We start from the raw sequence: 14193 nt of genomic DNA, 5'->3' as shown, positions 1-14193 counted from the left end.
AGTGATCCCACACTCGGATATTCCGAAGACCTCTTTTCATCACCATTCTTTGATTTGGCCCTCTCGCCAAGCACGCTTGAAGAAGGACAGATCTTGTGCCCTGATTCCCAAACTCTTGAGCATCCACAGTCACAAGAAGATGACGGTGGGGAACGGCAATTACTGTTTAATGAGGTGGATGATGATGAGACACAGTTGCCAATAAGTCCACGGCAATTAGTGTCTAAAGAGGTTGATGAAGAGGATGAGACACAGTTGTCAATCACTGAGGTTGTGGTTAGGTCAACAAGTCAGGAGCATGAGCAGAGTGAGGAAGTGGAAGAGGATGTGGTGGACGATGAAGTCACTGACCCAACCTGGGAAGGTGGAAAGCCGAGCGAGGATAGCAGTACAGAGAGGGAGGGATCTGCAGCACTGCAACAGGCTGGAAGAGGCAGTGGGGTGGCAAAAGGGAGAAGGCATGCTACACCAAACAAGCCCGCAACTGTTCCACGGAGCACCCCCTTGCGGAAATCTCCCATGCCAAGGGGTAGGTGTTCCGCAGTATTGCGCTTTTTTGAGGAAAGTGCGGACGACAAAAGAATAGTACTTTGCAACCTGTGCCGTACCAAAATGAGCTGGGGCGTAAACACTAGCAACCTTGCCACCACCAGCATGATCCGCCACATGGCTTCAAAGCACCGTAATAAGTGGGCCGAACGCCTGGGTCCACAATCTGTGTCTGTGGGTCACACCACCTCCTCTTCCTCTATGTTACGTGCTGGCCAATCCCCTGTTGAAGGCGCAGGCCCGGATGCCTCCCACCCTGCACCTGGACATTCGCAAGCACCATCAGCGACCATATGCACTTCCGTGTCCCAGCGCAGCGTACAAATGTCCTTACCCCAGGCATTTGAATGCAAGCGCAAATACCCAGGCACCCACCCACAGGCCATAGCACTAAATGCGCATCTTTCCAAATTGCTGGCCCTGGAAATGTTGCCATTTAGGCTTGTGGACACTGAGGCCTTCAGCAGCCTGATGTTGGCGGCCGTCCCGCTTTATGCAGTCCCCAGTTGCCACTATTTTTCACGGCCCTGACCAATGCAGTTACTGGGAAGGTCCACTTAACCACGGACATATGGACAAGTGCATTTGGCCAGGGATGCTATATTTCCCTGATGGCACACTGGGTGAACGTTGTGGAGGCCGGTAGCGAGTCGTACCCTGGGATGGCACAGGTGCTACCGACGCCAAGGATTGCGGGCCCTAATTCCATCAGGGTTTCCGCTACCACCTACGTTAGAGGTTCCAACCCCCACTTCTCCTCCTCCGCCTCCTCCTCCACTTTCACCTCAGAATTATCATCTTGCAGCACCAGTCAGCCATTAGTCGGTAGCTGAAAACAGTGTAGCACTGCAGTGGGGAAGCGTTAACAGGCCGTGCTGAAGCTGATCTGCTTAGGTGACAAACAGCACACTGCCACAGATCTGTGGCAGGGAATAAGAGACCAGACTGAGCTGTGGCTCTCGCTACTCAACCTAGAACCAGGCATGGTTGTGTCTAATAATGGCCGTAACTTGGTGGCGGCTTTGGAGCTCGGCAAGCTCACACACATCCAATGCCTAGCCCATGTCTTAAAATTAGTGGTTCAGCGGTTTCTCAAAACCTACCCCAATTTGCCTGAGCTACTGGGGAAGGTGTGCACATTTAGTCATCAACAGCTTCAGCCAGTCTGTCAACGCTGCAGCAGCGCTGGAAGTTGCCAGCTCATCGGCTGTTGTGCGACGTGAGCATGCGCTGGAACTCCACATTCCACATGTTGGCCAGGCTTTGTGAGCAGCAGAGGTCAGTAGTGGAATACCAGCTGCAACAGGGTCATCGCCCTTTCAGTCAGCTTCCACTATTCACAAGCGAGGAGTGGACATGGATGTCTGACCTCTGTGAGGTTTTAAGAAACTTTGAGGAATTAACACAGATGGTGAGCGGTGATAACACTATTAGCAGCGTACCCATCCCACTTCTGTGTCTACTCAAATGCTCGCTGCTCACAATTAAGGACGACGCTTTGCGTGTGGAAGAGGTGGAAATGGGGGAAGACATTACACAGGGTGATAGCCAGAACACCCTCAGTTCGTCTTCTCAGCGCGAATTGGACGATGAAGAGGAGGAGCAGGAGTTGGCTGCCTCCGCTACAGAAGTTAGTACCCATGGAAGTTTAATTCCATCAGTTCTGCGTGGTTAGAAGAGGAGGAAGAGGATGAGGAGATTGAGAGTCATCCTCCTGATGATGACAGCGAAGTCTTGCCTGTTGGTACTCTGGCACACATGGCTGACTTTATGTTAGGCTGCCTTTCCAGCGACCCGTTATACGCATTTTAGACAACACGGATTACTGGTTGTTCACCCTTCTTGACCCCCGCTACAGAGAGAACTTCTCATGTCTCATTCCTCCAGTGGAGAGGATGAGCAAAACGGTGCAATACAAGAAGGTCCTTGAAAAATTGCTCCAAGAATTTCCATCTGACAACGCTGGCAGCAGAGTCCGTAGTTTCTTAGGCAACCGTGGAGGGGAGACAAGGGGAACACACAGCAGTTCCAACAGAGGCAGAGCAACACTCTCCAAAGCCCGGGTGTCATGCCCCACTCTGACGATGTGCGGAGGTCAGCCAGGATTGCAGCACGAGTCTAGTATTTGTTTTGATGCTCTGCTGGATCCGCCTCGCATCAGGTGCACTAGGTGGAGTCATTAGTTTAAATAGTCTCCAGCTAAAGTGCTCTGAGCGGATTATACTCATCATTGTGGTCTTGGAAGCTAGGAAGGAAGGTTGGCTGTTTGTTCCTGCTCTCAGCAGATAAGTGTCTTTTCTTGTTTGGTTGTTTATGTCATCTTACCCATCCAGGTTCTGTGCGAGCTGGCAGCTCCTTTCTCCCCACTTCACCATCTCAGGGAGTTCAGGGTTCTGTTAGTATAGGCTGGTGGACACAGCAAATCTACCATCAAGATTTGTCTGTGGGCTGAGCATTGCAGGGAAAGGGGTCAGGGATAAATTAGGAGGTGACCCTTCCCCTGTCTCTCGTTCAGAGCCTGGTTGGTGTGTTATCTGTTTAATTGTGCACGTCCGCCGTGACATTATAATCCGCCATACTGTGACCGCCATTTCTCAGTGTTTATGTGATGGCGTCAATTGAAGCACTGGTTGACCGCATGCAGGGTTTGTCCCTGGAGGTTGCGGATCTACGTAGTACGGTCACACAGTGTCAGAGGGTGTTGGCTTCAGGTACAGGTCAAATTGTTGGGGAGCCTAAAGTCGCTCTTCCGGAGAAATTTCCAGGGGGTACTGATGATTTTTTCCGTTTCAAGGAATCACGTAAGTTGTACTTTCGTTTGTGCCCATTTTCATCAGGTAATGAGGATCAAAGGGTGGGTATCGTCATGTCTTTGCTGAAAGGGGACGCGCAATCCTGGGCTTTTTCCCTGCCGCCCGGTTCTCTGGCTCTCCGGTCGGTGGAGGAATTTTTTAAAGCCCTGGGATTGATTTACGATGACCCAGACCGAGTCAAAATTACGTAACTTACTACAGGGTAAACATACTGCTGAGGTTTACTGCACAGAGTTTAGGAGGTGGGCTACTGAGTCGGGGTGGAACGACCCCGCGTTACGTAGCCAGTTTTGTCAGGGGTTATCTGAAAGGTTGAAGGATGCTCTGGCTTTTCATGAATACCCTGATACTTTGCATTTTCCAATGTCTTTGGCGATACGTTTGGATAGACATATCAGAGAGAGGGGTAAGGGTCCCTCTGTGCAGGGGATTCCTCCCGCGTGTAGTTTTGTTCCACCAGCTGCCCAGGGAGATATTGCTTGTTATTCTGGCCTAGGAGAGGAACCCATGCAGTTAGGTCAGATATCTTTCCATTCTGATAGTAGAGACTTTCGTAAAGCGCACAATTTATGTTTCTTTTGTGGAAAGAGGGGTCATTTTGTTTTTTCTTGTCCGTATGTTGAACCACAGGGGAGAGTGATAAAGAAAAAAGAAAAAGAAAAAAAAACCTCCCTCACACTTGGTAGTATGAATGGTGTGGTAGAGCAGACTGGTATGCAAGTTCCCTGCAGTTCCCGTTTTCTCCTTTCAGCTATGGTGGCGCTAGAGTCTCGAAATGTGTTTGTTGATGTTTTTCTTGATTGTGGTGCTGGGGTAAATTTTATTGACTTTCTGTTTCTTGAGGGTTTGGGACTAAGTATTTGCACGTTAGAGTGTTTTTGCCATTGATTCTTCCCCTCTTTCTCAAGGGAGCCTTACTCACGTTGTTCATGATATTCATTTAAGGGTGGGTGATTCACATGCTGAGATTATTTCCTGTTTCGTCATGAAGGATTTGCCAGCTCCAATAGTTTTGGGGTTGCCATGGTTGTCTAAACATAACCCAATTATAGACTGGCAGGCGAGACAAATTATTGGTTGGAGCAAGTTTTGTTCGGATAATTGTCTTGTCACATCTATTTCTGAAGTGTCCGTTACGGCCTTGCCTCAGTATCTCTCAGATTTTTCGGACGTGTTTGCGGAGGGTGGGGCTCAGGAATTGCCCCCTCATCGTGACTATGATTGTCCTGTGAATCTCATTCCGGGGGCTAAGTTGCCTAAGTCTCGGCTCTACAACCTCTCTCAACCCGAGAGAGAGGTCATGCGAAAGTTTGTCGCCGAGAGTTTGGCAAAGGGTCATATTAGACCATCTAAGTCTCCAGTGGCTGTAGGTTTGTTCTTCGTGAAGAAGAAAGATGGATCACTGAGACCGTGTTTGGATTTCCGGGAGCTGAATCGTATTACAGTCTGGGATCCATATCCCCTGCCTTTGATCTCTGATCTTTTTGATCAGATTGTTGGAGCCAAGGTGTTGTCCAAGTTGGATTTGAGAGGAGCATACAATCTGATCAGGATCAAGGAGGGGGATGAGTGGAAAACGGCCTTCAATACGTACGAGGGTCACTTTGAGAACCTGGTAATGCCTTTTGGGTTGACGAATGCGCCAGCGGTATTTCAGCGATTCGTCAATGATATTTTTCATCATTTGGTGGGGAGGTTCGTAGTAGTCTACCTTGATGACATTTTAATTTATTCTCCTGATCTGAAGACCCATCAGGATCATGTGAGACAGGTTTTGACGATCCTGCGGGAGAATAAGTTATACGCCAAATTGGAGAAATGTTTGTTTGCGGTGCAAGAGCTTCCATTTTTGGGATACATGCTTTCTGATTCTGGTTTTCGTATGGACCCCGAAAAGGTCCGGGCGGTTCTGGAGTGGGACCGACCGGAGAATCAGAAAGCTTTGATGCGATTTTTGGGGTTTACGAATTATTATAGAAAATGTATTTTGAATTATTCCACGCTAGTCAAATCTCTTACTGATATGACCAAGAAGGGCGCTGATGTCTCTGTCTGGTCGGATGAGGCATTGCAGGCCTTTTCGGCTATTAAGGAGCGTTTTGCGTCTTCTCCCATTCTGGTGCAGCCGGATGTATCTCAGCCATTCGTGGTCGAGGTTGATGCATCAGAGGTGGGGGTTGGGGCGGTGCTTTCGCAGGGTCCTTCTCCTGGCAAGTGGGCCCCGTGTGCCTTCTTCTCCAGGAAGCTCTCGGTCGCTGAGAGGAATTATGATGTTGGAGATAGGGAGTTGTTGGCGATCAAGTTGGCCTTTGAAGAATGGCGTCACTGGTTAGAGGGGGCTTCTCACCCCGTTACTGTGTATACAGACCATAAGAATTTTGCTTACCTGCAATCTGCCAAGCGTCTGAACCCTAGACAGGCCAGATGGTCATTGTTTTTTACCAGGTTCAATTTCGTGGTTACCTTTCGCCCAGGGGTCAAGAACGTCAAGGCAGATGCCTTGTCTCGCAGCTTCCCTGGGGGAGGTGATTCAGAAGATCCAGCGCCGATTTTGGCGGATGGAGTGGTGGTCTCCGCTCTGTACCCTGAATTGGAGATGGAGGTGTTGGGAGCTCAGGAGGGGGCTCTTGGTTCGTGTCCGCCAGGGAGGTTGTTTGTTCCTGAGGGCCTACGATACAAGGTGTTCAAGGAACATCACGATACTGTTCTCGCTGGACATCCTGGTGGTACAGTAGGTGAACCCGATTTTGTGTCAATCTCGCTCTCTTTCTCGGCGAGATTGAGCACCTACGAGCCCCATCGCGGGAGCCAGCGCCGAGCTGGCTTGCCGCGATGGAGACAGAGCCGTCATAGAAGCGACGGGAGATCCGACTTGGATTCCCGCCAATTCTACACGTGTGCGGCGTTTGTTATGAATCCTGAGGGGGAAGTCCCCGCCGGATTTTAAATAAAAATCCGGCATGGGTCCCGCCCTCAGGAGCATACCGGGCCCTTAGGTCTGTTATGGGTTGTAAGGAGAGCCCCCCCTACGCCGAAAAAAACGGCGTAGGGGGTCCCCCTACAATCCATACCAGACCCGTATCCAAAGCACGCTACCCGGCCAGCCAGGAAGGGAGTGGGGACGAGCGAGCGCCCCCCCCCCCCCCCCCTCCTGAGCCGTACCAGGCTGCATGCCCTCAACATGGGGGGGTTGGGTGCTCTGGGGCAGGGGGCGCACTGCGGCCCCCCCACCTCAGAGCACCCTGTCCCCATGTTGATGAGGACAGGGCCCCTTCCCGACAACCCTGGCCGTTGGTTGTCGGGGTATGCGGGCGGGAGGCTTATCGGAATCTGGGAGCCCCCTTTAATAAGGGGGCCCCCAGATACCGGCCCCCCACCCTAAGTGAATGAGTATGGGGTACATCGTACCCCTACCCATTCACCTGCAAGAAAAGTGGTAAAAACACAAATAAACCACACAGTGTATTAAAATATTTTATTTTTCTGCTCCGGAGGCCGCCCCCTGTCTTCTTTATTAGCTCTTTTACCAGGGGGGGCTCTTCTTCTTCCGCTATCCCGACGGGTCTTCTCCGCTATCCGGGGGGTCTTCTCAACTCTCCGGGGTTCTCCTTCTGTCTTCGCCGCTCTCCGTTGTTGACTCGGCGCACCCCGGTTCTTCGTCTCGCGAGATCTCGGATTTTAAATAAAAATTTAGCGAGACGAAGAACCGGGGTGCGCCGAGGCCGCCCCCTGTCTTCTTTATTAGCTCTTTTACCAGGGGGGGCTCTTCTTCTTCCGCTATCCCGACGGGTCTTCTCCGCTATCCGGGGGGTCTTCTCAACTCTCCGGGGTTCTCCTTCTGTCTTCGCCGCTCTCCGTTGTTGACTCGGCGCACCCCGGTTCTTCGTCTTGCGAGATCTCGGATTTTAAATAAAAATTTAGCGAGACGAAGAACCGGGGTGCGCCGAGTCAACAACGGAGAGCGGCGAAGACAGAAGGAGAACCCCGGAGAGTTGAGAAGACCCCCCGGATAGCGTCGGGATAGCGGAAGAAGAAGAGCCCCCCCTGGTAAAAGAGCTAATAAAGGAGACAGGGGGCGGCCTCGGCGCACCCCGGTTCTTCGTCTCGCTAAATTTTTATTTAAAATCCGAGATCTCGCGAGACGAAGAACCGGGGTGCGCCGAGTCAACAACGGAGAGCGGCGAAGACAGAAGGAGAACCCCGGAGAGTTGAGAAGACCCCCCGGATAGCGGAGAAGACCCGTCGGGATAGCGGAAGAAGAAGAGCCCCCCCTGGTAAAAGAGCTAATAAAGAAGACAGGGGGCGGCCTCCGGAGCAGAAAAATAAAATATTTTAATACACTGTGTGGTTTATTTGTGTTTTTACCACTTTTCTTGCAGGTGAATGGGTAGGGGTACGATGTACCCCATACTCATTCACTTAGGGTGGGGGGCCGGTATCTGGGGGCCCCCTTATTAAAGGGGGCTCCCAGATTCCGATAAGCCTCCCGCCCGCATACCCCGACAACCAACGGCCAGGGTTGTCGGGAAGGGGCCCTGTCCTCATCAACATGGGGACAGGGTGCTCTGAGGTGGGGGGGCCGCAGTGCGCCCCCTGCCCCAGAGCACCCAACCCCCCCATGTTGAGGGCATGCAGCCTGGTACGGCTCAGGAGGGGGGGGGGGGGGGGGCGCTCGCTCGTCCCCACTCCCTTCCTGGCTGGCCGGGTAGCGTGCTTTGGATACGGGTCTGGTATGGATTGTAGGGGGACCCCCTACGCCGTTTTTTTCGGCGTAGGGGGGGCTCTCCTTACAACCCATAACAGACCTAAGGGCCCGGTATGCTCCTGAGGGCGGGACCCATGCCGGATTTTTATTTAAAATCCGGCGGGGACTTCCCCCTCAGGATTCATAACAAACGCCGCACACGTGTAGAATTGGCGGGAATCCAAGTCGGATCTCCCGTCGCTTCTATGACGCGCTTGCTGGGATGTGCTGTCACTATTCCAGTGAGTGCGAGATCTCGGCACCATGTCGCCGAGTATCAGCGCGACGCTGTCGTGCTAAAAGCACAATATCACAAACACCTACTGTAAGTCCACCTGTGATCTGGTGTCCCGGAGGTTCTGGTGGCCAGGTTTGCATAAGAGTATTGAGAATTTCGTGGCAGCTTGTGAAACCTGCTCTCGGTCTAAGGTTGCTCAGACTCGACCGCCTGGTTCACTTCTTCCATTGTCTATTCCATCTCGTCCTTGGACACATTTGTCCATGGACTTTATTACGGACCTACCGAGTTCCTCCGGGAGAACAGTGATTTTGGTGGTAGTCGATCGTTTCAGTAAAATGGCTCACTTTATACCACTAACAAGTCTGCCTAACGCTAAGACTCTTGCGCAGATTTTTGTGGATAATATTGTTAAATTGCACGGTATTCCTTCGGATATTGTCTCTGATAGGGGCAAGCAGTTTGTCTCCAGGTTTTGGAGGGCATTCTGCTCTCGACTTGGCATTCAACTTTCTTTCTCGTCGGCTTTTCATCCACAGTCGAATGGTCAGACGGAGCGTACCAATCAAAACCTGGAGACCTACTTGAGGTGCTTTGTGGCTGAGAATCAGGAGGACTGGTCCTCATTCTTGCCCTTAGCAGAATTTGCATTGAATAACCGTAGGCAGGAGTCCACGGGTAAGTCGCCATTTTTTGGCGCATACGGTTTCCATCCTCAGTTTTGTACCTTTTCTGGGTCTGGTTCCTCCGGGATGCCAGAGGAGGAGAGATTCTCTTCTGCCTTATCCTCTATCTGGCGGGGGATTCAAGGGAATTTGGAGAGGATGGGTGAGAGGTATAAACGAAGGGCTGACAGGAGACGTGTGACTGGTCCGGACCTGTGTGTGGGTGATTTGGTGTGGTTGTCCACTAGGAATATCAAGTTGAGAATGCCATCTTGGAAACTGGGTCCAAGATTTGTTGGTCCATATAAGATTTATGCTGTGATCAATCCTGTGGCATTTCGACTTGATCTGCCGCAGACTTGGAGGATCCACGATGTCTAAAAAAATTTTACAAAAAAAATATGTTAAACTGGTGGTACCATCGCCATTGCCTCCTCCTCCTGTTCTGGTCGAGGGAAACTTGGAGTTCGAGATCTCCAGGATTCTCGACTCAAGAGTTCTGCGGGGTTCCCTCCAGTACCTGGTTCACTGGAGGGGATATGGTCCTGAGGAGAGGATGTGGGTTCCGGCGTCAGATGTCAATGCCAGCCGTCTGGTGAGGGCCTTTCATATGTCCCATCCGGATAAGGTTGGTCCAGGGTGTCCGGAGGTCACCCGTAGAAGGGGGGGTACTGTCATGCCCCACTCTGACGATGTGCGGAGGTCAGCCAGGATTGCAGCACGAGTCTAATATTTGTTTTGATGCTGTGCTGGATCCGCCTCGCATCAGGTGCACTGGGTGGAGTCATTAGTTTAAATAGTCTCCAGCTAAAGTGCTCTGATCGGATTATACTCATCATTGTGGTCTTGGAAGCTAGGAAGGAAGGTTGGCTGTTTGTTCCTGCTCTCAGCAGATAAGTGTCTTTTCTTGTTTGGTTGTTTATGTCATCTTACCCATCCAGGTTCTGTGCGAGCTGGCAGCTCCTTTCTCCCCACTTCACCATCTCAGGGAGTTCAGGGTTCTGTTAGTATAGGCTGGTGGACACAGCAAATCTACCATCAAGATTTGTCTGTGGGCTGAGCATTGCAGGGAAAGGGGTCAGGGATAAATTAGGAGGTGACGCTTCCCCTGTCTCTCGTCCAGAGCCTGGTTGGTGTGTTATCTGTTTAACTGTGCACGTCCGCCGTGACACCGGGACAGTTTCATGACACTCCACCAGCATCACCCTGATGCGCGGCCTACTGTCACAAGGAGGGAAACATTTTGGAAGATGAAGGAGTACATAGCAGACCGTGTCAGCGTCCTCAATGATCCCTCAGTGCCTTACAACTACTGGGTGTCCAAGCTGGACACGTGGCACTAAATGGCGCTCTACGCCTTGAAGGTGCTGGCCTGCCCTGCCGCCAACGTTTTGTCTGAGCGGGTATATAGTGCTGCTGGTGGCATCATAACAGATAAGCGTATCTGCCTGTCAACAAAATGCTGACAGGTTGACTCTTATAAAAATGAACAAGGCTCAGATTGACCATGACTTCTTGACTCCACCAGAGGAAAGCGGCTGAACATAAAGGCACTTTAAATGTGTTGTTTATAATGTACTGAATACACTGTATTCCCATGCACCCCTTCCACCACAAAGAAGGGTATATGGTTGAATCTTCCTTTTCTCATCCTCCTCCTCATCATCATCATATCAATATGCTTATTCGTCACATATAATGCCCTTGCATACAGTTCTGTTCAAAATAATAGCAGTGTGTTTAAAAAAGTGAATAAAGCTCAAAATCCTTCTAATAGCTTCTATTTCCATACCCACAAATGCATTGGGAACACTACACATTCTATTTCAAATCAAAACATGAAGAAAAATATATCAAATTTGTGTTGTTCCTCTAAAAAAATTGAAGAAAAGTGAATATTAGACTGTTCAAAAAAATATCAGTGTTTGTATTCTTCCTTACAAACTCAAACATTCACTATATAAACTGAAAAATGTTTGAAGATTTTGCTTTCCTTTGAATCACTTAACTAATATTTAGTTGTATAACCACTGTTTCTGAGAACTGCTCTTCATCTGTGTTGCTTGGAGTCAACCAACTTCTGGCACGTTAATTGCAGCCCAGAGTATTCCAGCCCAGGATGATTGGACTACATTTCACAGTTCTTCTCTATTTCTTGGTTTTGCCTCAGAAACTGCATTTTTTATGTCACCCCACAAGTTTTCTATTGGATTAAGATCCGGGGATTGGACTGGCCACTCCATAACGTCAATCTTGTTGGTCTGGAACCAATATGTTGCACGTTTACTGGTGTGTTTGGGGTCGTTGTCTTGTTGAAACACCCATTTCAAGGGCATTTCTTCTTTAGCATAAGGCAGCATGACCTCTTCAAGTATTCTGATTAGTGATGAGCGAGCATGCTCGGCCGAGTACCGGTTCGGCTCGAGCATCACTATGCTCGGCAGATCCGAGCGCTCGGCCGAGTACCACATGTGCTCGAGCGCCATGTTCGAGTCTCCTCCCTGCACGTTTGGCGTCTTCTAAGCAGCCAATAAACATGCTGGTAAGTATTGCCATCACTGTAATGCCATTAGCCATGTTTTCTACTGGCATTACATTGATTGGCTGGCCGGAACACATCATCCGGTCACAAGGGTTCGGCTCATTGCGAGTCAGGGAGAGCTGCTGTTAGGAAGGGACAGACAGTGTAGGGAGATTGTGTTCTCAAATTACTCTATCTAGAGACGTTTCAAAGACCCAAAAGTCCTTTTAAGGACTACTGTGTGTGTTGGCAGCAATTTAAAGTGCATATTTGCAATTTTAATATTTTTTTTTTATTGCTGTTTAACCCATTAATCTCAGTGCTCTGCATTAGAATACCGTCTGTGAACTTCAGGGCCATATATTGTGATATAGTGAAAATCAATATATGTACAAATTTCACTGAATCTGCACACAGTTTTGTTGTCTGCGGTAGAAACCGTTTATCGCAGCGCATTGCATTTCTATACCGTCTGAGGGCTTCTGTTATAGAGGATATTAATTATTGATATTTATGCAAATCTCAATAATTAATATTCATAAATAGGCGTGAGTCGTCTAGTGATGACTCCACCTATTTATGCCTAAAATATAAGAAACTAACTCTATATTAAAGGAAATATTAACTATTGATATTTTTGATAATACCAATAAATAATATTCATAAATGGCCGTGAGTTGTCTAGTGATGACTCCGCCTATTTATGCCTATATACACTCACCTAAAGAATTATCAGGAACACCTGTTCTATTTCTCATTAATGCAATTATCTAGTCAACCAATCACATGGCAGTTGCTTCAATGCATTTAGGGGTGTGGTCCTGGTCAAGACAATCACCTGAACTCCAAACAGAATGTCAGAATGGGAAAGAAAGGTGATTTAAGCAATTTTGAGCGTGGCATGGTTGTTGGTGACAGACGGGCCAGTCTGAGTATTTCGCAATCTGCTCAGTTACTGGGATTTTCACGCACAACCATTTCTAGGGTTTACAAAGAATGGTGTGAAAAGGGAAAAACATCCAGTATGCGGCAGTCCTGTGGGCAAAAATGCCTTGTGGATGCTAGAGGTCAGAGGAGAATGGGTCGACTGATTCAAGCTGATAGAAGAGCAACGTTGACTGAAATAGCCACTCGTTACAACCGAGGTATGCAGCAAAGCATTTGTGAAGCCACAACACGCACAACCTTGAGGCGGATGGGCTACAACAGCAGAAGACCCCACCGGGTACCACTCATCTCCACTACAAATAGGAAAAAGAGGCTACAATTTGCATGAGCTCGCCAAAATTAGACTGTTGAAGACTGGAAAAATGTTGCCTGGTCTGATGAGTCTCGATTTCTGTTGAGACATTCAAATGGTAGAGTCCGAATTTGGCGTAAACAGAATGAGAACATGTATCCATCCTCTTATGGCTACTTCCAGCAGGATAATGCACCATGTCATAAAGCTCGAATCATTTCAAATTGGTTTCTTGAACATGACAATGAGTTCACTGTACTAAAATGGCCCCCACAGTCACCAGATCTCAACCCAATAGAGCATCTTTGGGATGTGGTGGAACGGGAGCTTCGTGCCCTGGATGTGCATCCCTCAAATCTCCATCAACTGCAAGATGCTATCCTATCAATATGGGCCAACATTTCTAAAGAATGCTATCAGCACCTTGTTGAATCAATGCCACGTAGAATTAAGGCAGTTCTGAAGGCAAAAGGGGGTCCAACACCATATTAGTATGGTGTTCCTAATAATTCTTTAGGTGAGTGTGTGTATATATATATATACCTAGCTATACTCTCTAGCTAATTAACTAGCTAACTACTTCTGATTGCATATACACTACACTGAACTACACTACATGTGACTTACTATCACTATTATAATAATATACTATTAAATACTAAAAACACTACACGGTGTATTATGAGCAATAAAGTATTTATTACACAATACAACTATACAATTCCAATAATACGCTATATCTATATATATTTATAGATCAATGGATATAAATATATATACATATAGACGTACACACCACAGCAAAGTAACAGTACTACAATAAGCAATATTATTAAACACAATACAAACCTAACTACACTACACAATACACAATTCCCATTCCACCCTACACACACTATCTATATTTTACACTCACATACACATTAGCACCCCACCGAACCTGGCTCTAAGCTTTCCCTATGGGAGAAATAAAGGGTTAACACACACTCAGCTGCTGCTGGGGTAGGCAGGGCAGCAGTGAAGGGGTAAAGGATTACAGGGCAGCTACAGGGGTAACTGGGGCTGCCTCAAGGGTTCTGAGGTTAATGCTGCGGGAGGTCAGCAGCAGGGGTAAATACTGACTGCAGGAGTTCAGCAGCCGGGGTTAGGGGATGGTTGGTGGAGCAGGGGTTAATGCAGGGGTTATGCAGCAGGGGTTATCGGTGGTATAGGGAAAAAGGGGTTAAATGCAGGGGTTAGAGTTAACCCAATGCCGGCCAGGGGTGAATAGGGGTAAATCAGGGCAGGGGTATTAGGGGTACTGCAATGCTGGAGGGAAAGGGTTACTCAGCCATCTCCAGGGGCATGTGGGGCTCTGCTTCTCATCCTTCAGGGAGCTGTTCCGTTCATCTTAGCTGCTCCCATGTGTCTCTGTTTGAGGCCG

At 48.8% G+C, this 14193-nt stretch overlaps 1 protein-coding gene across 1 annotated transcript in view; it reads left to right on the top strand.

Annotated features, from left to right (window-relative positions):
• Nucleotides 1–10915, top strand: part of OSGEPL1 (O-sialoglycoprotein endopeptidase like 1) — a 496422-nt gene extending 485507 nt beyond the window's left edge. The window contains exon 10 of the mRNA XM_040440619.1: nt 10902–10915. The gene's annotated coding sequence lies outside the window, so the exon portion shown is untranslated. The remainder of the gene's footprint in view (nt 1–10901) is intronic.
• The last annotated feature ends 3278 nt before the right edge of the window (nt 10916–14193 follow it).

This window comes from Bufo bufo, chromosome 7 (assembly GCF_905171765.1).
Source record: "Bufo bufo chromosome 7, aBufBuf1.1, whole genome shotgun sequence".
Lineage (NCBI taxonomy): Eukaryota > Metazoa > Chordata > Amphibia > Anura > Bufonidae > Bufo > Bufo bufo.
The sequence above is the reverse complement of the archived record's forward strand: the minus strand, read 5'-3'. Positions and strand labels throughout refer to the sequence as shown.